The 11035-nt window shown below is 50.5% G+C and overlaps 1 protein-coding gene across 1 annotated transcript in view; it reads right to left on the bottom strand.

Moving 5' to 3' along the window:
• The window catches only part of AKAP1 (A-kinase anchoring protein 1), a 57741-nt gene extending 54555 nt beyond the window's left edge, over positions 1 to 3186 (bottom strand). Inside the window, exon 1 of the mRNA XM_019511065.1 lies at positions 3092 to 3186. The gene's annotated coding sequence lies outside the window, so the exon portion shown is untranslated. The remainder of the gene's footprint in view (positions 1 to 3091) is intronic.
• Between the last annotated feature and the right edge of the window lie 7849 nt (positions 3187 to 11035).

The following is an 11035-nucleotide window of genomic DNA, read 5'->3' as shown; positions in this document are numbered from 1 at the left end:
CTTCTTTGAGGAAGTGAAGACAATGTCTAACCACGAACCACAAGGCATGGTCCAGAAGTCCTCATTTGACTTCTAGCAATAGTAGGCAATTTTGATGTGGCAGGGGGAGGGGAAAAACATGAAACCCACATCATGAAGCACAAGAAAGCCTTTTTTAAGCATTCAAACCCACATACAACACAGCCTGGACAGTCAGACACAGCTTGCAGTTTCAGGGCAGAGCAGATTCTGGATTCATTACCTAAAATTACACTTCAACTCCTTAGAAATAGCAAGCGCTGGCCCTCGAAAAACCTAGACGCTTTAAAAGGCACCTCAAATGACCCGTTGCTTCCGACAAGATATTTGGCTGTGTGTATATAAAGAGAGGGAAATGCTCAACATTAAAATCAGTTTTTAAATAGGAAATCAAGGAGTCCCCATTAACCATCTAAGTGTTTCATTACTTCCATCGATTGAAAGAGCATTTCAAAGGGCAACACGCATCTGCTTATTCAAGAGCTTCACAGACAGCAAAATTACCCTAATAAGTGTAGGGCTTACAGCAGGGAAGGGCACCTGGAGGATGAAAGCTGCAGATAAACAGGGCTGTGGCGTTAAACAACAGTTGTGTTCCTCTCACAGAAACCCTGCCATTAAGCGGTACCTGCTTTCGAAGGACCTCCTCGAAGGTAACCTTCCCCCCAAGTTCCCATTCTCAAAAGGGATTCAAGCACTTCAGTGACTTTGAGCCTTAAGGTCAGACCCACAAAGGCACTGTGGTGCCCAAATCCTACAGATTTCGATGAGGCCTTGGGCACTTCTCAAAGTTTCACGCTCAGGCCATGAGCAGAAATAACTCGTAACTGCTTTAAGGGGGCACGCGAGCTAAAATAATAAGACTGTTGCATTTGCAGCCATACAACACAGCTTAAAACAAATCAAATCACTGCAACTGTAACCTTGCATAAAACAGGGCTAGAGTTGAAAGTAATCTGCAACATCTGCATCCACTGTAAAACCCTATGCAGACATCACTTAGTACCAATAAAACACTTACGCTCCACTACAGTTCACGCATCTCAACTTCCCCCCACCACCCTACACACAGCTTAAATCTTTAAAATGTTAAAGAAAAGAGGCTGGGCTGGGGCAGTAACCCTGAATAAAATGCCTTCGAGAGGTTTGCAAAGCACCTGGCACAGCTGGATCGCGTGCAGCACTGGTAGGCCGCAGCCCTGTTGCACTAGGTGCCGAACGAGCTACAAGGTCTGGATCAAAAGTTTGCAACCCAACGGGCCAGCACGCTGGCAGCTGGAGCAGACACCTGTGGCAGACCGGATCAGGAGACTGAGGTGGCTTTACAACCTGGGTGACGCCGAGCGGTTAAAGGCAGCATGCTCTGCTCCTATCCACACCGAGACGACGGATCCCAGCCTGCGGGGCCATCGAGCCAGCTCTTCCCGCGAGCAGCGAAGGTGCACAAGGATTTTCACAAGCACTGCAAAGAAAGCACTCGGCAGCACCACACCAGACGTGGAAGCGGGGGGAGCCGGCATTTTGGTGCCGGGACAGGAAGTCTCGATACACAGCAAGGAGCAAATGGGCTTGTGACTCTGCTTCAGCCGGCCAGGAACTGAGACCGTGCAGGCCGGTCACTGGGATTTGATCTTTTGAACCTGCGCTGAGTTTTGCACTGGGTTGGTACCTAAATGCAAGTCAGTTATTCAATTACAACCACGCTTCAGCAATTTGCATACGAGCCTGAGGAGCTTGTAAGTAAAAAAAAAAAAAAAATACTTGCAAGTGCTTTAAGTTCACTGACTGAAAAGCACCAAGAGCACAGGTGTAGCAGCCGCCCCAACAGGTATTTCACCCATTATGCAAATGGCTCAGCTAGGGGACAAAGAGCAAGCGATTTGCTCAAGGTCACACAGCAGCCAAGCGGCTACCGCTGCTCCCAAGCCCTGCGCTGCTCGGACGCCTTCTCCGCGGAGGACAAGGCACGCTGCCTCATGGAGCAGCTGTACTATGCTCCAGCAGGTCACATGCTCTCTCCTTCCCATTTCACCGCCCCGGCTCCTGCGGCCAGGGCTCGGAGTAGATGATTCACAGATGCAAAACAAACAGGAGACGTGAAGTTAGCCTCTTTTGCCATCACTTTCCCCAGCAACAGGTCCTTTCCTTTCACCAGAAGCAAAGTCCACAGGCCTTTTGATAACACTGGCTAGACATCAGCATGCCAAACTCCTTCCAAACAAGCCAGGCTGGCCCTTGCAGCGGTGAGGAGCCAGCGCTACCATCACTCCGGTGCCCTCCGGTCTTCCTGAACGCGTGGCCAGCAGAGAAACACGTGATCTAGGTTATCGGATAGCAAAGCACCCACGAGAAGAGGGGCCCCAAGGACACGTCTCGCAGACCCCTCGTTGCACGCCCTCAACTCCGAGCGAGCTCCACCACGTGCTGCTACCAGCCCGGGCAACCGGCTCCCGCCAGCAGAAGTTCAGTTTGCAACTTGAACGAAACAACCCTCCCGGGGCAGCCACGTTAATCGAGGGTTGCCGAGCCGGCCTTGCACATTACGCCAGCCTTCAGGAGAGGCAGAGGTGGTGCAAGGACGCGAGAGGCGCTGGCTGATTTGCAGCCTGTCGGCGCCCGGAGGGTGCCGTCCTGCCCGCGCCGTGCAAACGCGGGCGAGTCTTTACTCGCGCAGACCCGGGGTTCGGCGGGGTTGCATCACTGCTGCGCGGGCGCCTGTAGCTCAGGAATAGGATTTCCCCCCCGAAGGAACCGTTCGCACGCAGCCGTGGAGGTGCTCACGCCGCGCCGCTGCCTGGGCTGAGCATCTACCAGGGACACCTGGGCCCGCTCCTTTCTCGGGGAGTCTGGGGGAGGGGGATCCCCACGACTTGCTCCGGGTCTGGGGGGCCAGGAGAAGCCCCCCCCCCACATCCCCCAGAGGGTGGGCAAGGGGGCTCACTTAGCTCATGCCAAAGCAGGCGGGGATGGGTGTGTGTGGGGGGGTAGTGACCGTGACCTTGACCGCCCCCAGCGCCGGCGGGGGTGGGGAGGGGGGGAGGCGGCGCAACCCTGCCCCGGCGGCGGTACTCACGGTCCGTGCGGTGCTCTTCCCCCGTGCCGTGCCGCACCACGCCCCGCCCCCGCTCCGTGCCCACGTGCCGCCCGGCCGAGCCCCGCCGAACTCTGAGACATTCGCCCGCGGCACAAGGTTCCGCTCGCCCCGCCCCTCTCGCGAGACCGCCGCCTCGCGCGAGACTCGGGCCCGCCCCCGCCGAGCCGGGCGTGCGGGGGAGGGGAGTGTGTGCGCATGCGCCCCGCGCTGCCCGTCTCCTGGCGGGCTGAGAATGACCCACCTGCCCCCCAGCGAGGGCAAATGTCATTTACTCGATTGCAAGACGACCCCATTTACCGGGGGAGGGGTGCTTCATATCCTCCCTTCGCCCCCCCCCCCACCTTGCCCTTGCTCTGCGCCCGAGGGGGGGCCGCAGGAGGGTTGGCATAAGGATGGAGACGTGAATTAAAGGCGCCCCCCCATCATTAGATTCGCTACATGGAAGATTCTAGCAGATTTATCAGTTTTTCATAGATACACTCTAATTATTGGGGGTTCGTCTTAGATTCAAGATTCCCCCCGTAATTAGATTCTCTACGTGGGAGAGTCGAGGCAGACAAGGGTCTTCGGGGGAACCTGATAGGATCGACCGTGTCTCCCCGTGTCCTTAGACCAACACGGCTACAACCAACGCCCCTGGAAGAGTCTAGCGAATGTATCTCCTTTCCGGACCTAGAGTCTCGTTACTGGGGGTCCGTCTTAGAGTCGGGGTCGTACACATAGGTTAGACTCAGGGTCATCTTAGATCCACGTAAATGCCGTAACTAGAGAGCGGGAGAGCGCGCACTTTCCTGAACGCGAGTCGGCTTCGTTAGATGTGCCGTGAGGGCTGCACAAAGAGGAGGAGGGGGGCGAAATTAGGATACAAAAGACAAGGGAAGGAGGAGAAGAGGGAGCGGCGAAGGGGCTGGTGCAAACCAGCAGTAAACCCATAGACCCTGCGAACGGTGCAAATCAAAGCTGCATAGGAACCCGCTGGGAAGTTACTGCACGCTTTCCAGCTCTCACTTCATCGGTGGATGCGCCTTTTTGCTGCACGCTTTCCAGCTCTCACTTCATCGGTGGACGCGCTTTTTTATGGCGTGAGAGGTACTTTGCACAGGCGATGTTCGGCGGTCTGAATGAATGGTGCAGTTAACTGTATAATACTTGTAACCTGTCGAGTTGCAAGTATTATAACTCGACAGGTTACAAGTATCTGTAACAACTGTGAGCTGTATAATACTGTAACCAGTAGAGGGGGGTAAGGGAGGGTCGCACAAGTGAATCCAGGTCCTGAGCTAAGGATCTGTGGGCCCTGCTCAAACCGTACTTCACACTGTCCAGTTTGTAGATGGTTTTTCAAACTGGCTTTTAACTTCTTCCTGCCTGAGAAGAGCAATCCTGTGAATCAGGTTTGCACACACGTGACAGTGCTGACATCACGCGGCTTTTCACTGGAAAGGATCTCATGGCGTCCTGGTTCAGAATCACTGATCTAAGCCATGGGTCGAGTCACCCTCTGGTCCTGATACCGAGGTGGTCCCTACTGCAGGAGCGATCAGCAACTTCTCGGCACGTTGCACAAAGCTTTCGGCTGCACATGCCTGCAAGCTGCTGGTCGGGGAAGTCAGAGTTGCAGCATCTAGTTCCCTGCTCTCAGCAGGCTCCGGGGGAGGAGTAAGGGAAACCTCAAAGGAAAATCCATGTTCAGCAAGCCAGTACTTGGTGTGGCCAGGCCCTGTACTGCAGAAGGATGCACACTCCCTTTTCCTTTCGTAACCCGCCCGCGGTAATAAGTTGCGCTGGGACAGAATGGTGGCATTTCCCCCCGGCACTGAGTGTATTTGAACAGCAGCGACACGCTGACTGTCATCTGTAAAGGATTTCCACAGGGAGAAAAGCACGTGAGGATTGCTGCTGAGCCTCTTGTCTAAGATCCAGTATAATGGGCCTGGATACAGGGAGCCCCTGAGCTCCCAGGCCTGTAGGTCTGGGACTTGCATGTAGGATTCTGGCCTGGTTGAAGATCTATGGCCTGTGAATACTTATAGACAGGGTTACTGAGCTTTGGGGATTTAATTGGCTCTTGGATTTGGACTGAGACCGGAACACATTTTCATAATAATAACAATAATGACCCGCACTGACCCTGTGGGGATTGCTGTGTGTAATGCTGCAAAAGCAGCGTGGCTCACTCTCTTATCATGCCAGAACAGTAGTCAGATCAGGGTCCTGCTGCTAGGTTTGCCCTGTCTGACCTTGGGCAAGTCACTTCTCCCTGTTTTAGCTTTCTTTGTAGGAAAAAAAGGTAGAGGCCCCACTCCTCTGTCAAGAGCTTTTGAGTTCAGGGGATGTAAAGCACCACCTAAGAGTTAAACTGCAATAATGTTGGTTTGTTGGTTTGACTTCTTTTAGCTTCAGGTCAGTTTGTTTCCATTAAGTCATGTCCCCTTATACCAGTAACATCCAGGGCAACAAAGCCATCTTTTCCTTTCAAAGGCTTTCAAGATGAGAGGAAAATGACACTACATTGAAAATGCAGAGGCAAAAGTGTGGTCTGAGCACAAGCCACTGCCGGGAAGGCTGGAGGTCACAGCCCTGGCCTGTATCTCCTGGAATTGAAATATAGATCCGTCTCCTTGTAGACACGTTTCAGCTCAGGGGTGCTCAGCCCGTGGGCTAGATCCGGCTCCCGGTGCAGCATCATCCAGCCTATGGGGTCTCCACAAACCCAAAATTTGGTGGCAGGGAAGAAGTGGTGTAGCAGCATAGTTGAGTGTCGTCTTATGTAGCTCAGATCGGGGTAGGCAAAATATGGCCCGCAGGGCAGGTTTGGCTTGCTAAGGGATTTTAGTTGATTTAGATTATGGTTGTATGGGATGGTTTATGAGCCTCCCTCAGGCAAGGGCTGGACTAGGTGACCTGTGGAGGTCCCTGCCAGCCCAACTTTTCTATGATACTATGCCCCTGTACTCTTGTGTGGAGGCGCAGCATGGACCACCAGGCCCTGATCCCAGTTCACGAGGGGTGGTGCCTATCCCAGTGCACAGGGTCAGCACCAGACCCCAGGGCGCTATCCCGCCACACGGAAGACAACGGAGGCCCTGCGGGGCTCGGTCCAGCCCATGGGCCAGCACCACACCACTCATTTGGCCTGCAGGGCCAAAAGGTTGAACACCTCTCTTCTAGCTCAAACAGAAATCATGGGCTTGATACAGAATTGGTTGGGTGGATTCCTGCTGTGCATTATGCAGGAGGACAGATCCGAAGATCCTTCTGGTTCCTTCACGCCTTAACCTAAGTGAATGTCTTAATCTGTGCACGGCCCGAGGTATATCACATGCTCTCTGACTCAGCTCCCATGGCCGTCATGTAGAAATAGTGATACCAATATCTATAAAAATGCCGCAGTGTACTGTGAAGAGATAACACTTATTAGCATCCCTCTGTCGTGAAAGCAGCAGTAAACAATAAAATGTTGCTGGCAGCCATTAAATGGATCTACCAGTTGTGATCTTAGTAGCACTATGCCAACAAAGACTGACCTTTATCAGAAGGTGCTGAAAAGCTGGACCGACTCAGCTTTAGATTGCTCTGTATAAAAAGGGTATATTAGATCAGGCCTTAATAGCATGAAAAGAGTCTAAGGGTCACGTTTATTTGTGAACGTGGGCAAAGCTAGACGTGCCATATGCTGGGGAAAACAGATGCAAAGGTCTAAGTCATTCAGCAGTCTGAGCAGCCTACCGGTTTGAAAGTGAAAGGGGGCACAGGGCATGGGCTGAGCAACCTAGCCTGGGAGTGGGACTTTATGTTGGATTGCTGTTCATTGCAGTGTTAATAAAACCATGCACCCAGGCACGGATGGCTTCGGACTCTATATGGTGTGTGGCCTGCATTTATGGAGAAGGCTTGGAAGTGACACGTTCTCATGCCTCCCCCCCCAACCCCAAATAATATAGAACACCTGCAGAATTAGTAAGTAAGGGGGCATTGCAATGAGAGTTGCTCTCAAAGGTGGCATGCTTTAAGGTGCAAACTTGCAATTCATTCCCCCCCCTACTGTCAAGGAGCAGATGTCTTGGAGCCTTCACGAACAGTGAGAGAAATGGGAATAAACACAACAGCGTAAATTCGGGGAGCTTTGGCAGCAGGCGTTAAAGGATAATGTTCCCCAGGGCAAGCAAGACCAGACAGTCGTGAGCAGGGCAGGTGGTATCATTTTGTAACAAGGTCTCCGGCTGTGCAAAGTTGAAGCCTTTTTCTGGGCAGTGGAGATCGTTGTGCCAACAGTAGCGTTCTGCTTCGCCTCTCTCAGCGTTGCATAAACACTGGTTCAGCATCACAGGGAGCAGCAATAGTGGAAGAACGAGTGCCAGTAAAACACTGGCAATTAATAGTCTTAACCAACATGATGCTTAAACGGGCTCTGACCAGGGTACAAGCCGGTGCCTGTTCAAATTGGGGCTCTAAGAGCCACTATCACCACAGCCGCTGCATCTAGGAAGCAAAGCTTTCCCAACGACAATCCTGCTGCTACACTGTGAGCAATGAAAAACAAAATGCTTTCATTTATTGGATGTCTCTGCCTGGCAAGAGGTGCCTGTGGGTTTGCAAAGAGACTTGGCCAACTTGTAGCCTGTTCTGCTGCCCAGAAGCAGTGGAAGGGAAGACATGGGAAGGGAGAGCTGGGGTACGCTGCAGGGGAGCAGCCTGTGAGGAAGAAAGCTCGGGCACTTTAAGAGACAGCAGAAATGAGCTGACTAGGGAAGCAGAGAGGAGGCCTGAACATTTTCAAGCAAAGCAGTACAGCTTCACAGCTAAAATAGGAGCTGGCTAAATACTGTCAGCATCCGAGCTGACAGACTCTGGGACCACCGGTCTGAATCCCAGCAGGGCTGAGTTGGATCCTTCTGAAGCACTCGCATAGGAGTTTGGAGTACTTTCCATGTGTGCTTCTTTCCAGGGTGGCTTCGATTTAAATCAAATCAATTTAAAACATGATTTAAATCATGATTTCAGGAAGTCTCGATTTAATCATTGTTTTCTACAAAAAAGTGCATTCTTGTTCTTTGATATAACCCAAATGCATATTTTTCACAACTCAGATACAGATGTAGGCTTCATCTTTAGAAGGTACATGCTATACATTTTAAAGCAGTGATTTATTTTGATATTTTTTTCAGATCCCTTTTGCAGCCACATCCAAAAACTGAGTGGTGACATGTAAATTGTTTTAGCTGACTAAAACAACAAACTCATGTATTTTGGATATACTTCTTCAACAACAAACATATATAATCATTTTAACAAAACAAGCCTATGTATTTTCAATGTTTTAACTATTTTAGTTATAAATGCGAATGTGTTTTTTAACAAAACTTTAATGGAGTATTTCAGCCAGGTCAACATGAGAAACTTGCTGGGTTATGAATCAAACTCAGCCTTTACCTTTCTCTTCTTGTTTATTCATAAACTGGAAAAGAAAGACAAGACCGAGGGCCAGATTTTCAAAGGCATCTGAAGGGATTTAGGTGCTTAAAGATGCCGATAAATCCCACTGTAGATCCCACTAGAAAAGGACCTGAGCAGGTTACACTTCTTTCTCCCAGGAAAAGGTAGGTACCTTTGTATACCTTCCTAGGCTCCTATCTGCGTAAGTAGGGATCTACACACCTTTGAAAATCTGGCCTAATTTCCACGCAGCAATCCGTGTCCCCACTATATTACTGACAGGTCTTTCTTCTAGCCTTTCCTAGACTATCTTCCCATCGCTAACTCCATTCTGGTCAATGTTAGAGAGTTCCCAGCTTGTTCAGCTCTTATGGACAGCATCTTATCATAAGTGCTATGGCAGCATCTTATCCTAAGTGCTATATGCCTGGCATAGCAAAGCTTTCGTGGTAAAGGCAATACTGTGTGTTAGATCTAATACAAGATTTGCTTAATTGGCTTTACAGCCAAACAACACTTTTGTACCAGTATATATGAAAATAATCAGCTCGCTTCTCCGTTTGGGGAAGTAGACTGAGTCTCCGAGTAGGATTGCATGCTGTGCTTCACTAACACATTGGTTCACCAGGGACACATCTACGCTGCACCTATGAAAACACACTCCACTGTCTAGCTCTGTCCATGCAGATTTATTTACTTATTTAACAAATACGTAAAAAGGAAAAGGATTCAAAATGTCCGGTTTTGCCAGAATCTTTTGGTTTTGTGTACAGATTCAGAAATGCAAGCTGAAGGCTGCATTTTACTGCAGCCAAGCCAGATCACAGCAAAACAAAAAGTATCACCGAGGCCTTACCAAAGAAGCAAAGCCAGAAAATCCAGCAACTGCCTCCCTACTTGACAGGTTACATTTCTCTTGCAGAAATAATGCGCGTTGCTTAGATTTTCTGCGAGTGGGAAAAAGTGCCCGCTCAATGACAGAGATGATTTAAAAGGTGAACATGCCTTCCAGGGCAAGACAAATCAGTGTAGGACTTTAAAAAAAGGAGATTATTGAAAACAAGCAAAATGATAGGTTAGCTCATATCAGTATCCTGGGCCAACAAATCACTGCTTTTCCAGTTGCCTTTGTATTATTCACTGTTTATCTAACATTTCAAACAGAACTGTGGGGAAAAAACCCCATCAGAGCAATAATTGCTGAGCTGCCTTGCAGGGCATTCATTAGTCCCCTGGCATAGCACATTTCCTTCTTTCAGCGTAAGCTGGGATTCACCTATCTAAGCCTCACCCTCCGCTGCTTTTTCAGATGAGAGCGGACAGGCCATCCCTCTGAATGCTGTGTGATGACGACTGTCTAACTTCACACTCCCAAAATGGTGATGAGCGCTCTCACCTGTGAATTTGCAATAGTTTATATAAGGATTAGTCTTGGCTGAAAGGGCTCCTCACTCCCAGCAGCTTTATCTGCCTCCTCAGAGGCTTTGCTTTAAAACAGCATCACCCTTTTCTGCACTGGCGTGGATGGATTTTGGACAATACTGGCTCTCCTTGTTTCATGGTGCAGAGGGGACCAAGTGGCCAACAGTGGTGTGCTGAGCCAGAGAGGAACAGAAGTGGAGAGAGAGAGTAGAGCAGCACAAAGAGGGGGCACAACTGATTTCCCCCCCCCAGAGCAGGGAGAGAAGAGGACAGAGAACCAGACTGCTTAACTGCCAGGTTAAGAAGCCACTATGCTTGTCCTGAGCCTTCAAGAGGCCAGATAGACTTTTATTAGTACACTTGATCCGAGCCTTCAGTTCCTCATGTGAGAAACCCCTGTGCCTTCAGTCGGTTTACTTTGGGACCCCACTTACTCGTTACCGTGGCCTGTTCGCGTTGTGCTGAGTGTCTTGGGTACTCCGGTCTGGCAAGGTGACCTTAGGGAGCGAGCTCCACAGGTACGCTGCTCTCTGAACTAGTCTCCTCTTTCGCACACTGCTGCTGTTCCTGATCTGCCCGTCTCCTGCCCGTGTTCAGTCATGCCTGTTTACATAAGGTTGGGTGCGTCTCTCACTGACTGCAGCACTTCTTGCATGCACTCCTCTTGAATACACCTTCCCACTCCAGGAATCTGACATGCCCCTTCCCGGCCGCCTGCTGCTGCATGGGATCTGCAGCCTCTCCCCATTCAAGCGGCAGACGGGGGCTTAGGCCTGGTTTACAGCAAAGTTTTGCTGGCCAAACCCCAGTTCTGTTGGCAATACTTGGAGCACCGTCACACAAAGTGCATCGTCTGAGGCTGTGGAGCCCTCCTCAGCTGCTCCATCTCTGTCAAGTGACACTCTCATGCCAATAGTCCCTGGAGCAGCCGGTGCCTTTGTGGGGAGGAGTTAAGATACTCAATTCCTATTCAGGTTAGTTAAATCAGCTATTTGGGCATCCAAATCCCTCAGATAGAGCTAGTACTTTGCCAAACTTAAACCGAAGGGGTGAAGTAGCATCATT

This window comes from Gavialis gangeticus, unplaced genomic scaffold, assembly GCF_001723915.1.
Source record: "Gavialis gangeticus isolate Ggan-Ray unplaced genomic scaffold, GavGan_comp1, whole genome shotgun sequence".
Classification (NCBI taxonomy): domain Eukaryota; kingdom Metazoa; phylum Chordata; order Crocodylia; family Gavialidae; genus Gavialis; species Gavialis gangeticus.
The sequence above is the reverse complement of the archived record's forward strand: the minus strand, read 5'-3'. Positions and strand labels throughout refer to the sequence as shown.